The 14,507-nt window shown below is 42.8% G+C and overlaps 1 long non-coding RNA gene across 1 annotated transcript in view; it reads left to right on the top strand.

The window, feature by feature from the left end:
- LOC142602778 (uncharacterized) overlaps positions 1 to 10,463 on the top strand; it is a 33,149-nt gene extending 22,686 nt beyond the window's left edge. Inside the window, exons 4-6 of the long non-coding RNA XR_012836570.1 lie at positions 1,958 to 2,089; positions 6,191 to 6,337; positions 10,344 to 10,463. This is a non-coding gene — a long non-coding RNA (uncharacterized LOC142602778). The remainder of the gene's footprint in view (positions 1 to 1,957; positions 2,090 to 6,190; positions 6,338 to 10,343) is intronic.
- Positions 10,464 to 14,507: the final 4,044 nt, after the last annotated feature.

Genomic DNA, 14,507 nt, shown 5'->3' with positions numbered 1-14,507 from the left:
TATCCTCGCTAATTTCAAACAGTGAGTGAATTGCAGAGAGGTGTGGGTTTGGTGTAAGAGCCACGTTGCTTATCCCCAGACATAATGGCTAAATTGCAGTACATACCTGATTAATTTGGCCTTGTTTTCTTCATGTGAAATATTAATGAAAATTCACACGTACCATGTTTATGTTTGTCAAATAAAATTCTCTGTGAATTACTTGGCTCCACTTACAAGGGCTGAACAGTGGTGCTTACAGTGAAAATACTCCTTCGGGCTTAAGATCAGTCATTGTTGCTCTGTAGCAATATAAAAGTTATCAGAGCAACAACCAGCTGCAGGTACGCAGAAAACTGGAAATACTGGCAGTTATGACAACCATAGACTGGTGCTAAAGGCATGTCGTTCTGTGATAGCGGAGGTGGGGTGGCAAGGGACAGCAGAAGGATGGTGCCAGCCTCACGGCTACCCTGCAGGAGCAGCAGCCGCGCAGGGGCAGCAGGCACGCACTCTGGGCATCTTAAAGGTGTATTTTGGTCGCTAGCTTAAACATATCTTTGCTGGCTAAATGGAATTCCTAATTCCTAATGATATCCTACTAAATACACCGTGGCACAAATAATCTTAATTTTGCTTAGCCGTGCTTATTTTTCTGCTTTTAAGCAACTAGTTTTAAAAAGATTTTATCCAGCTTGAAGCTGGTAGAAAATTGCCCCGTTTAGCGAGGAGAAAAGTGTATAGGGAAACAATCCCATATTGATAACAAGCATGAATGAATTGTGTAAATTCATTAATATTGCCTTTGGCCACTTTCTCCTTGCTATTGAATTGTGTAAAGTCAACTCCCTTTTTTTTTGTTTTTTTTGTTTGAGCAGAGCAGAGCAGCAATCATGGGTTGCTGTATTTCAGATTGACCACCAAGCAGGTGGTGGCTCGTTTCATAACTTACTCTTCTGTTGTAAGCAGGCACAGGAGACCAGTTTGGTGAAGACATTGCAAACGGACACTTTGGCACCATTTAAGGATCATTTCTAGTACTGGTGAGGGTAATTTCATTAAGACCTCATAGTCCTTGATATCATGCAAACATAAGCTAGCGTCTTGCTGTTGCATGAGCACAGCCCTGTATCCGTGGAGAGCATCCATGGTATGGAGGAACCTCCTTGCAACCTCGGAGGTTTAGCAATGGGACATTGGCAACAGGACTATGCTAATTGCTTGCAACCTTTCCTGCCCTCATGTTTTTAATCTAAATAAGATTATTTTAATTTAAATAAGAATATAAGGCCACATATAAGTGGCCTGCGTAACCTCTTTCAATGCATAGTGAACAATTCTTTTCCTTTCTTATTACAACTACTTGCAAGTGAACTACACTGTCGCAGCGGGAGGGCAGGCAGGAGTTATGCTTGCGTGCAAAGAAAAAGAATAAAAAAAGTTGGGCTCGAAGCAATCCTGCTGTTGTTTTCCAGTCCAGATTTCACACTGGAAAAGTAGGCTGAAAAGTGGGCGTGCAGCTGGACACAAAGTTGCGTGGCCCATGATTTTTAGAAGAACCTCAACCGGTTTCTGCAGGTTTTCCCTCAATTTGTTGGTACAGGCGGCGAGACCTCCACAGGGACTCGCTCCAGGTCCTCCCCTGTGCCTCTAGCAGGTGTCACGGGGAAGCCTGGAATATCTGAGCCTCGGGGATGATTTAATTCCTTGTTTCTGCACTGTCATTTAATCTCCATTGTTCTGCCTTGTCCCTGCGAATATGGCTTCTGACAGTATGTTTGCTGCCTTCTCCGTCAAGCTCACTTGTGCCTTGCTGCAGGGACAAGTGACATAAAGCCCTTCTTGCTCAACAAGCGAGGCCCCTTGTGCTGCCATTACAGAGCTCTGACTGAATGCAAAACCCAAGCTGGTATTGCTCATACTTAATCAATTGTGTCACTGCCGATGGTATTGGTAATTCCTGAGTTGTTTCTGCTAGGCAGGCTGGGAAAATAACAAGGAATGGCCAGGAAGAAAAATCACTTTGCAACAACCAGACATGCAGAGCCTGAGATGGCAAAAATTTACAGCATCTCCTCCTTGGGCCTGAGATGACTCCATACAATGCAAGGTAGGCTTATCTTTTTACTGTTGTGCTGCCTTTCTCTCTAAATTTTAAATGTCAGAGTTTTCATTTCTGTGCCACGGTTGAAACTGTTGATTGAATTGTCTCTTCTGTTGGCGAAATTTCTGTGCTTTGCATGGTAGAGCTATTGCTTCTCGGAGCAATACTTCTGCTACTGCAGATTTTAATTACCGCTCATTGAGAGCAAGACAAATGGAGCTTGAAGTCCACAGCATTAAAGCTATCCATACACAACCTGACTATGCCTGTTACCGTGCTTAGATGATGTCAGCAGCATACTATTTACTTAACCTATAAATGTCACTGATGTGATTTGTGCTGCTGAAGAAGATTTGGGGAGAAATTCTAACACGCAGCAAAAGGAAGAAACCTTTAAGGAACAGATGGTCAGGCAGGATTTTCACACTCACTGTTCATATGTAAGAGCATGGGGAGCCCATATTTAAGGCAGCAGATTTTTGCTGGGGGTGAGCACATCTTGCACATCACTTGGCGTGCGCACAGGAACACGCTTTCTCTCTGCACTTCGCACCCGCCAGCGAAGCCCTGTGGGAGCCCGGTGGGTGTGAAGAGGTGCCGGGTGGGTGCCAGCTCCGCGCCTGTCAAAATAGTTATCCTACCAGCGCAGGTTAGGATGAGCGCAGCTGGGCCAGGAGAACAGTAAACACCCAGATATGCTGAACTGCTCCTTTGAACAGAGCTCGCCTCCTGGCAAGCGTGCGCTGTGGGCAGCAAGGCTCTGCTGCGGAGCTGCTGGCTCACGCCGAGCTCTGTCAGGGACGCAGGGCGCTGGTGAGGGAGAGGCTGAGGCTGCCTCTACCAACCTTTGAATCCCAGGTAGAAATTTTGCTATTTGGGTGGAAGAAAAAAGTCTCAAACTCTTCTCCACCTGTCTGCTCTCAGCCTTAAAGTTGCCAATAGCCCGTGGTTAGCGGGATGGACTCACGGACCCCCTGCATGCATTTGCACACAAGCTTCAGCTTCAGAGCTGAAGGGGTTTTTCGGTGGAGCAGAAGCCCCAGGTGAGGCTTTACAAATGCCAGCTCAACCTCTGGGGCTGGAGCTGCAACCCTGCCTGGACCTTCTCCTCTGAGCTCCCGTGGGTTCCTCCTGGGTCCTCCTTCCAGCCAGGGGAGGCCTTCTCCTCCAGAGATGCTGTTCAGAGCAAGAGGAGGACAGAGGTGTGCTTTTTTTTGCTTTGTTTTGTTTCTGGTGGTTTTTTTAATCTCACAGGAGGTCATGAGACAATGTAGGTCAGTGACAGGACAAGGCTGGGGACATTTTAGGTATAGCTGCTGTTTGAGTGTTGGGATGTAACACAGCATGATCCACAGCTGAATTTATTTTTGGAGAGGTGGAATGGGGAGAAAGTTACACCCTCTGAATTTAATTCCTGCTTTATGTGTGTCAAGTTGGGTGTATGCTTTTTTCCTCTTTTTTTTTTTTTTTTTTTCTTTAGGATATATTTATACTTCTTTCTGGTCTCCGTCCTGTTTGATGAATTCATGGTGCCATCTACTGATTAGAGATGGAATTAGCACTGAGTTCTAGTCGGCGATAGCATTCTGCACTATTTCAAAATAAAATTGTGATTAAACAGCAGCTTTAAACATGGAAAACACCAAACACCTGGGATTTTTTTTTTTGCCAGCAGAGTTCAGCACCTCTAAATCACCCTGACTACTTAGTTAGCCTCTCTTTGGAGGAGGCTGAATAAGAGCGGTGCGTGTGAAATCTCACCCCAAATGTACAGCAGAGCCCCCAGGATTTCTCCTCCCTGTGCTTAGAGCATTTGTACACCTCTGCCACTGCTCTGCCGCTCAAAATGAGAAATCGTTTTCACGAAACATTTTGAGCTTTTTAGAAAACTGGAAGATTATGAGGGTTTTTTTCCTGTTTAAAAAAAATAGCAGTAACCAAAACCAACAGATCAAAATGTTGTGTTTTGAGTTGGTTTGTGAAGCAGACAAATTCTTTCCCCTTTTATCTGGATCAGCAATCTTATACAATGTGATCGCAAAGCCAAATCTGCAATTTAAAGACCAAACAAACCACCAGTGAGAGGGGAAAAATTGATCTTGGTTGTCTTTACAGACAATATTTCTAAATTTCAGATTTCAAAAAGCCTCAAACACTTTGATTAGAAAATAAATAAATAAATCTGTAAATAACTTGCTGGTTCTACTGAGGGTGTGTGAATGGGGATGAGCTTTGCTCCTGCAGATCTCTCCTCTAGCTTTAACTACTGTCTCATCCTATTACTGTCTCTTCTGTGCTGACTGCTCCTTCTCTCCCGAACTATCTATTTCTCCTGAAGCTTCTTGCTCTTCAGGAGTCTGTTTCCCATCCCCAGGCAGATGCACAGCATCGCCAACCTAAGAACCTGGCAGTCAACCTGGGAAACAGGGTATGGGGCTGGAGTTAGAGATCCAGGATATCTTCATCCCCAGGTGGCTCTTGTCTTTTGAAGGATTCTCTATGAGGAGTGAGCAACAGAAAAAGTGTGGGAAAAATACAGGCAAGTAGAAGCATCTTTAAAAAAATTACAGGAGTAGTTCACCAAATGCAAAACAGCCGGGAGGCTTAATTGAGATACGTGGTTTTGCTTCTGAAATATCTAGTTCTTTTTCCTTTAGAAGAAAATGTGAAATGTATCCTAAATGGCAAGCAATTTCCACATATGCTTTTAAAGTGGCCCCTTTTCTGTCCTTTTTCTGTAAACGCAGTGATTGCCCGTAATAGCTTGCCAATATTCCTAAGGTTAATAGATAAAACAGATAAGAGCTAATAGTGTTCCATGTAGTGGTGCTTTAGGGAATACTGCAAATATTGAGGTAATTGGGAAGTCTGTAAGGGGGGGGCAGTCACCGAAGAGGACTCAAGGTAAGATTAGAAAAGCTGAGCTGCAGATCTCAGGAATACTTGACAAAGGTCAGAACTAGAGGCCACTGGATCACTATCTCTTGAAATAGTGAGTCAAAGAAGAGGGCATAACTAGAGCAGTACCTGTTATTTCTGACACCTAATTATTGTATAGATATTGTTATTTTAATAAGATTAGGCCACAGTAATTGCAAAGCAGTAGACCCTTCCCTTCTTTGTATATCTGATAGATTAATCTGCCCACCAGCAGAGCAGTGCCATGCTTAGAGGGGGACGTGCTATAGTTAGGCGTGATAGATCATAGGTTGGTTAAGAACTAACTTTGGTTTCCTCCTCTCTTTGTACAATCAGGTTCAGCTTTGGATAAGCTGTTAATGGCAGGTGGTGGGGAGCCAGCTACAAATTAAGAACTGGCTCAAATGATGCTGTAAATGGGCAGCTGGTATTTATATGAAGAAGGTTTGGAATTTGGAGGGTCATCATTTTTAATCCAGGTCAGAGCTGTTAAATTAAAGTCTTTCAGTAAAAACAATGCAAATGGGATTTGTTTGTTTGTTGTATAATGTGCCTTTTTAATCCCACCCCAGGAATAAACGCAAGGAATATTCTTGCTTTCTGCCAAATGTAAGATGTATGGGTCAGAATTACTCAATGCTTTTCACTTAAAAAGGCTAATGCCCTAGCTCAGCCTGGCCCCCTTTTGAAGTTTAAGCTGATTTTAGCAAACATTTTGTTCAAGTTGTAAGTGTTTCCGTACAGCTGTGTCAACGTAAGTAGGCTGTGAACACTTATTCAGTGTTTGGCAAAGTCAGATTCACGTGTGCAATAGTGGGCAATGCTCTGAATGTATGCATCGGCACCCAGACATCTGCAGCAGACTTGCAAAACAGCTTGAGGCAGGGATCACTGTTCCTCAGTTTGCGTAGGGCTCGGCACAACACAACTCTGTTGTTTAGTAGTAGTAATTTGTGTTTGGTAACTCCTGAGCACCGCAGTCATGGACCAGGACTGCACTGAGGGTGGGACTCGAGGCTGAGGTTGGAGAGGAGGATAGTTCCCATCTCCAGGAGTTTGTAGCACAATATGGCAGCTGATGAACTGGGATATGAGAAAACAATAAATTATTGAGACATTATTTGGTAATATAATAATCAGTAGTCTCATAACACATTTCATTTTATGGATGTCATGCTCTTTTGGTAGGATTTGTGGCAAAGGAGTCTGGAGGAGGAAAATGAAGTGATGGACGTGAAGTGGTATGTGTCTATGAGGAATTTCTGTTAGAGGAGAAAGCACGAAGATGCTGATTTGAAAATGTAAATAGAGGATAATGGAAGTGAGATCCATAAAGTAAGTAGAAATTAAGGAAGTTATGGTGGGAATAAATTACGATGCACATTAGAAGTAAAGGAAAGCAGGTTACATTTGATGTGAGAGAAAACGTTGACCAGATGAAAGAAAGAGGCCAGGAAAGCTTTGGGGTGTTTGGTCTTGGCTTTTTCATTCTTCACAATGAGAGCAGTGGCTACAAGGAGACTAACCAACAAACCAATTACTGCAGCATCTACACGCCCTTGGTGTGGTAGATATGTTTAATTTGAGCAAGGATCCTGTGAAAGGGAGATGAATTCAGTATACAGAATTATGGAGAGATGACTTCAAGTCCTTCAGTCACAGCAGCACCTCTGTGTGATGTTTGGAAAATAGACCTTCTCTGCCTCATGGATGTACTAGAATAAATCCCCCAAAAATGTAGGGTACCCCAATGGCTGGTGAAAGCAGTGCAGAGGAGCTGGATATGGCACCTCTAGCCATTTCCTTAGGGCATTATCCTCAGGTTTTGGGTCAAGAACCGGATCTCCTACAAACCCATGTTGCTGGAGTGTGCTTCCTTTCATTTATAGGTCTCTGTTAAGATTGTTCTTTCAATTCCCAGCTCTTTCATAGACGCGCTGAAGTCTGAACTCCAGTAGTAGCCAATAAGGTCAGCGAATGCTTGTGCACGTACTACTAATGTTTTTCCTATGCAAGCATTTGGAACTGCTGCAGCACCAATTTATTGGTTGACTTCTGAACTTGGTTGCTGTTAGTACTCTGCAAGGTTCCAGCCTCACAAGAGCAGCTGAGCGGAAGCAAGGCAGTGAAACACAAACTCAGACACGCTCGTTATGTTATATGCACCTTCAAACTGATCTTCACCTCTCGTGGACCCGAAGTTTACAAGGCAAAAGAATAGTTAAAAGAGTTGGAACAAGTCGCAGGGGGGTGAGAAAACAAAGAGGCTCATTAAACTTTATGCCTGCATCTCACCTATAAACAGCATAGTGCAGCTTTTGTTACTGCTTTGAATTTTAATTACGTGCTGCCTTAACTAGTACACATCTAATCTTATCTTTTTCCAGCTGGTATTAGAGAATGAATCTCAAGTTTTAAACTAAAAGCTGCACAAGATTTTGAGGAATGCTGGAGTACATGTTTGTGTCTAGGATACAAGTTTGCTCACCATTTCAGAGAGGGAAGATATTTTCATTCTGCAGTGCATCAGGGATTTGATTTTTCTATCCACAAAGCAATTAATAACATATTAGTATATATGACTGCATTCAGTGTTTGCTGACAAGTCCACATGCTTCTGTGTAGAACATATTTTCTTCTGAATGTGACATCTTTCTTAACCACCAAAGAGTATAAATATTGGTCTTGGTGCTTGAACAAGTCACATCTCAAACCAGTGAATCACATTTTTAAAGCACCGTGCTATATTGTGGAATTACTGAAATTCTCTACAGATCAAAGCTGTGACAAATGTTCATGTTGCCTTGAACGTGGCCATACCCATTTGTTCTGTCCAAGCAGACAGTATTCCAGGGGGTATCGCAATGTGCTTCAGAAAAAGTTCTCTTTTTAAAGTTACTCTCATTGAAAATAATACAACATCACAATCTAAAGCTTGAGCCAATTGAAAAATTCTTCATGCAAAGTTTTCTCAGAACATGCCAGTTTTACGGAGACACGCTTCTGCTTTGAAATTCTCTTTAATTCTCTGGTGTACCCTGCAGCCCGCTTCTTTGACAGCAGGCTATTTTGGGAGTCAAAGTGGCTGCACACAGACCTAGCCTAGCACAAACATGACCACGCGCATCGTCCTTATTCTCGTGCCTTGCTAGTCTAGCAACTCCCTCTGTCGCAAGGTGTTTTTCTTACTGGATCTGGTGTCAGATAGGAGCAGTAGTATCAGCAGAGCAGCAGAAGTGCTGGGATGTTATGGAACAACACAGCGCAGCAAGTGCCAGAGATATACGCCGATGTGGAGCTTGGAAATTTGCGCAAAACTGAGTTGATTGCTACACTGTTGGTATCATCCGACTTCCAGTGATGCCCAGCAGCTGGCAATCAAGTCTAAGATGTTTTTCTCACAACAGTTTTCTACATAAAAGTTCAGAAGGAATATTTCCAGGAAACCTGTAATTGCTTTGGAGAGCATTCTCCTAGGTCAGGTCTAAAAACCTTTGTGGTGACTGCTGGCTATATTTTAGCAGTAATTAAATGGAAACTGATGAACAATTCAGGCTTGAATTTGACACAAACAGGTAGGAAGTAGTTTTGTTTGAGGGTAGATAATTATTTATGGTCAAAACCAGAAACTGAACGAGTAACAAAAATTACTTAAACTTTTTTAGTATAAGGGATACATATGGGACATACTTGTGCTCACATACATACGTATCTGTAAGTAAAAATTGTGTATGTTAGTAGGAATTGGAGTAGTTATGGAAATGTGTGAAGTTTCTGCTGATGCTTTATCTTGGAGTAAATTATTGTCTCAGTGTCACTCTTGTGGGTAACTCCAAAGGGTATTTAAGAAATGATATGGAAGAATAATGGTTGTAAAAAAAAAAAAAAAAGAGAGAGAGAAAAGTGCTGAATGTTAATTTACTTACTCCTGAGCTGAATGGAAAAGCCATTAGGGAAAATATGCGGAACAGGTTTGGCAGGAGAAACATTTCCCATCGCACATGCAGACAGAGCAGTTAAGTGTTAAAAGGAAACAATGCTGGGTTTTTTTTCCTTGAAACTAATACTAGTAGATATGTTGTTAAGAAGCGTTAATCTGATATAAGACACCATTATTTCATTTATTAAACGTTCTTCACTACTGCTAACAGCTGGGAAACCACAAGTAAGAGGTAAAATACATGCTCCTGATGCATGGGGAGCCAGGGTTATAAAGTAGCTCCTGAGGTTATTAAAGAGTCAGCGTACGTTACTGGGATAGTAGAGTAGCGGTGCCGGCGCGAGGCAGAGGGCAGCTGCCGGGTGCAGGGAAGAGAGGGGGATCAAAATTCACGGCAGGAGCAATTTCCAGCACCCTGCGAGGATGCCCTGGCAGCCTGTCCTTGCTGGGAGGTCTCGCTTCTGCTCTCTGAGCTGCCACCATGCTTCACCTTTGCTTAATATTAAGCATGTGTATGAATTATCCCGCTGCCAGCAATGGGATTGCACATGTATTTGTGCTATTTTCCACAAGTCTGAATGGAAAGAGGACTGCCACAAAATGCTAGATTTATTTTCCAAATTGACAGATGCATGGTTAAATTATGTTTGTTAGATATCTGTTTTTATCTATCCGCCTATTTTCTGTAATAAATCAGTGCCACAGGATTGTAAAATAAATATTTACATGAAATATATAGAGAAGGTTATACAAATTAGGTTATATTGACATTGCTGATCTTTTTTATATTGATATTTATGTTATTCGGTTTGTTACAAGTGAATTGAATTATAAATACTGTGTTTCTTAAAGCATAGTCTATTTAATAGCAAGAATTGAAGTCATTTTTCTGGCATGATAGTTCATGGAAAGCTTTTTTTCACCAAACTAGCACTTTTTGGAGCACAGCTCAACTCAGAATTTCTGTATTTCAAAAGGTGATATGGAAATTTGGGTGCATATTGGAGTCTGATGTACCTGTAAATAAATCAGATATCTGAGGCAAGAGGGACTTTGAGGAATTACCCTGGGTCAGGTAATTCAGTTGTGGCATATCTTTCATAAAAGCACCGAGGAATCTCAGTACGTTAATAAGCTTGCAAGTCATCAGATTTTCCGCATGCAGTCATGTCCTGTAAGTGCAATAGAGTGTATTAATAGTACTCCGATGTAACATTTTCCAAGTGTTTTGTAGTAATACTGGTTGGGCCATGTACTTCTAACAAGCGTTAACATTCCTCGGGGAAGACTCGGGGTTTGAAGTGCCTTATACTACCATAAAATGCGGAATAATCAAATCTGTGAAGGACAGGCCACTGTGAACCTGACAGGAATATATGACACTTGTGTATTGTGTAACAGGCATTTCCTCTATTTCCGTGACGAACTGGAGAAAATGATTTTGAAGTGTATGCATTGCATATGTGAAGCAGAACGTAACTTTACATAATGTTCAAGCTTCCTACTTAGTCAACACGTGACTGTGGTAAGTTCCTGGAATGTAAAAGAACTGAATTGCTGCTGTCACCACAAAATCTTTGCCTGGTATCCTTTCCTCCCCTTATGTTTATTTTCAGTAGCACTTGGCTCCCCCTTCAGTTATTGGACAGTCAGGGAATGTTCTTTGCCCCAGGGTATGGAGAAGGTGAGAATGAGGTGCCACACAGGTATGATTCTCACAGGTTAGTCTTTTGGTGAGGACATCCTAGAATAGGAACCTAACAAGTGGCTGGGGCTGAAGAAGAAGAATTGTGTCTAGATAACATTTGATTAATCTGCATGCTACTATTTGAGAAAAAACAAATCCCTAGTTGAAAGATGCAGCACGCTCTCATACAATTTAGTTAAGAGAAATTCCAGTTGAAGGTAATGTCTTCCCATTAAGTGTGCCATAGGAGTAAGGGACATTCTTTTAAGAACTGTTACTGTTTCACAATAGCTATACCTTTAATTGACCCGCATGTCAATATAGCTAATAGCCAATGCCACTACGCATGTTGGAAGGTATTGTGTAGTGGCCTAAAACATGTTTATGTTTCATCCCCAGACTCAGTCTGAATTGTCACCCTGCCTAGGTACGTACCTGAAGTTCAACACAGCCTCTCGCTGCAGGGATGCTCGGTAAATCCTTACACACAGACGTCTTTCCTCCTTGGTCTGCAGTTATGGATGCTTCTGGGCAAGGCTGCTTGTGAAAGTACGTATCTGCGGGTTCACATCTCCAGCCATCGTACGTCATGGCAGCCTGTTGTCGCCTGTCCTGCCGTGGTTCCTGAGCTCTGCCACGGCAGGTCATCTCATCCCATCTTATAGGGAGACATCGCTCACAGTCCTTGAACTACAACGTCAGAGACCGAAATATCTTGTTCTGTAAGAGCTTCACACATATGCTTATATCCTACATATGATCACTTAGGAGAATGACTTACGTTTTACAGATTATATGGACTTCCAAGTATATCTCTTAGTGTAGAATTGGGCCAATCTAGGAAACTCCCCGAGTTCGTTTCAGTCCTAGTATCTCACACTGGCTTTTTTCAGTTGATTTTGATGGGATCAGACATAGACCTTGAATCAGCTCCATTCATTTTATTGATTATCAATTTATTGATAATTAGAACATACTAATTGAAATACTGAAAGTGCTAATTACTGTTGCTGTGAAAGAAAGTCCCTCTGTCTGAAGTGGTGTCGTGGTCAGGTAACCACCATTTCCAAGGGAAGAATGTGGCCAGAGATATGTAAACCTTCACTGGAGCTCTTCAGGTGTTTGCCAAGACTCTGATTTCACAGGTATTTATGAAAAAAAAGGCTTACAAAGGTATGTGTGCTATGTATATGTGGCTTTCTATTTCTCAGATTTGCTTGTGTTGTATTTGCAATGTCACCATTTTATTTGCATTGGTACGTAACTAGGCAGCAGTGTGTCAGGGCAGTGTGAGGGCTGGGGGCTCCCTGGGGTCTGGGGATGCTCCCCAGGGGGTGGCAGGGCAGGAGCTGGCAGCCAGGGAGCGCAGCAGGTGAGGGCGGCACTGGGACGGGCTCAGGACAAGCTGGGAATGTGAGTCACAGTGAGAAGCACGTCATGGGGGGAAAGGGAGTGTGTGGTCAGGGCCCTTACAGGCATCATTCAACCCCTTGGTTAAACCTTGAGGGCTTGTTTTAATCAAGGGGCGTTTGTAATCATCCGTGGTGGGTAACTGCTAATACAGAGAAAGCACTCTTACTTTTTTATGCGTTTGAGAGCATGTGGAAATTAAACCTCCTTGCTTCTATTATTCCTTTTTGTTTTGCGTGGAAGGATTATTTGCTGTTACCCTGAATATGCGAATGTCACGTACAAGGTATTTTGTGCTCTTGTAAATTCAGCAGGCATTTTCTTGGCACCTCAATATTCCATTGATGCAGCTGATACTTTACACTCTTCATTTAAAAGAAGCCCCCATATCTTGCCAATTTGCATGAAGTCTAATTTTACCTCTGTACAGCTAAAAGAGGTGGTGTAACCACCCTTTCCCTGTCCAGAAGTAGGAATGAACATAGAAGAGACCAAATGCACAGAGTGCTCAAAGCTCTCAGATGTATATCTCAAGATCAAAGAGCTAATCATAAGGAATTAATTCCTTTTTCACAAGCGGTAGCTCTTCATTATGGACACAGCTCAATAAAATAATCATGTTCAGAAAGTTTGAAGTACTTAAGACACTATTTATGTCTCAGGTATGCAGGTGATAGCAAGGGCACAGGCAGGTCACTGCCATGATTGCAGCGCAGTGTCACTGCGTGGGAGGTGGCACAGCGGCATCCCCCACCCTGTGCTCAGGGTTTTGTCAAGGAGGGTGTATTCATGCGATAATCTATTTTAAAGAAGGTTTAAATAAGAGGTGTGAGCGTGGCCGTTAGGACCAGAAGGGTAGAGAGTACTACTGTCTTGAAAGGGGGGCAGAAGCTTTGCAAGAGAAACAGTTGGTGACAGGAGACAGATTTTAGCAAGAATGAGGGAAAGGGGGAATGTCATAAAAAGAAGCAGGGTGATGCAGAAAAACAAAGCTTTATTTCACATCATCTCGGTTGCTGGCCATCTGAAAATCTGCATCTCGAGCTTGCTGCCCACCACACTGTGGCAATTCTGCTCTCGCTGTACAGGGGTGTCTATTGTCATCCCATACAGCTGGCCATGGAAACCCCCTTGCTTTAGTTCTGCCCCCAAACCTGCAACACTTCGGTGTGTTTAGAAGTGATAACCAGTGGAAAGGGTGCTGAGGTAGCCCAGAAGGGAAAGCAGAGCAGTCCTGACCACTGCAGTGAGCTCTTGTGAGAGATTAATGTCCACTTGGTGACTATTTAAATTCACAGAAAATAGTGCTTTACAGTTGAGCACTACACTGGGACGGTGGCCGTGACCCAAACTGGAGGCGCGTGTGCCTGGGCAATGCGGCAATCCCGACTGCATGTGCCGTGTGGGAGGGTGCGTGTGTGGGCTCGTGCACGTAGGCTGGGACCGGAGCTCCTTCATCCCCTCAGTAAGTCAAAGCCTATCACAGCTCGATTCAAAGCACTCCTAAATAAATGAGCCTTTCAGCTGATGTCAATAGGATTTCTAGTCTCTTTCCTGTTCCTCGGCACCCTTGCGTCCCCAGAGAATATAATCAAGCACAGGAGACTGTAACAATCAGGGCTGGGAGATTATGTAGCATGCAGGCACAGCCTTGAGGAGTCATGTTTGCTGACATTAAGTTGACTACAGCTTTACGGTCATTTTACACATGACAGCATGTCAGCTGTGTAAACCTCGCTGGAACAGGAGATTGCCTGTGACTAGCTGCTGTGAAATTGAAATGATTTGTCTGTGTCTACGTGGGCTCAAAGTCACGGCTGTTGTTTGCTAGTCATTGCAATTTTTCAAGCTTCTTTTCTAATTCAGTGTAATTTTGTAGTGGAGACAAGGCATTAAGGGGGTTCATGATGCAAGCATGTGCCAGACCCCCGCTTTATCAGTACCTCCCATCAGATTTAATGGGCTTCACCTTGAAAGCACCAGATCATATTGTATTTTCCTAACTTCAGCAGAATTTATTCTAAAGGAAATCTCTGCCATTGCAGAGGGAAGTATTACTCAAGGTCACTTAGGGTAACAGAAGTGAGCTCTAAGTGACGTGATTTCTGTGAACAACCCGTGGGTTAAGGTACTATTTAATGTAACTAAACTAGGTGTAGAGTTTGAGCCCATGGATTCCTGTGCTTTGGGTGTAACCGTACAGATAATGATGGATGTGCTAGTCTGCACCTTGAACCAAAGCAATTTCATAAATAATGATTACTCCTTTTCTCAGTTTGTGGTGTAGTTAAACAACAGGACAATACTCTGAGTATGGCTTTTGAACATAATTTTGTACAAGTCAGCTACATTTTGCTTTAGCATACAACAATTGAAAATGTTTTGACCTATTCTTTTTGACCAAAAGCTACAGAGTTCCTATATGCTCCATAACCTGTCCACTCTGTGTGTCACAGGGAAACCAGAAA

The sequence above is a fragment of the Balearica regulorum genome, chromosome 8 (genome assembly GCF_011004875.1).
Source record: "Balearica regulorum gibbericeps isolate bBalReg1 chromosome 8, bBalReg1.pri, whole genome shotgun sequence".
Taxonomy (NCBI): domain Eukaryota; kingdom Metazoa; phylum Chordata; class Aves; order Gruiformes; family Gruidae; genus Balearica; species Balearica regulorum.
The sequence above is the reverse complement of the archived record's forward strand: the minus strand, read 5'-3'. Positions and strand labels throughout refer to the sequence as shown.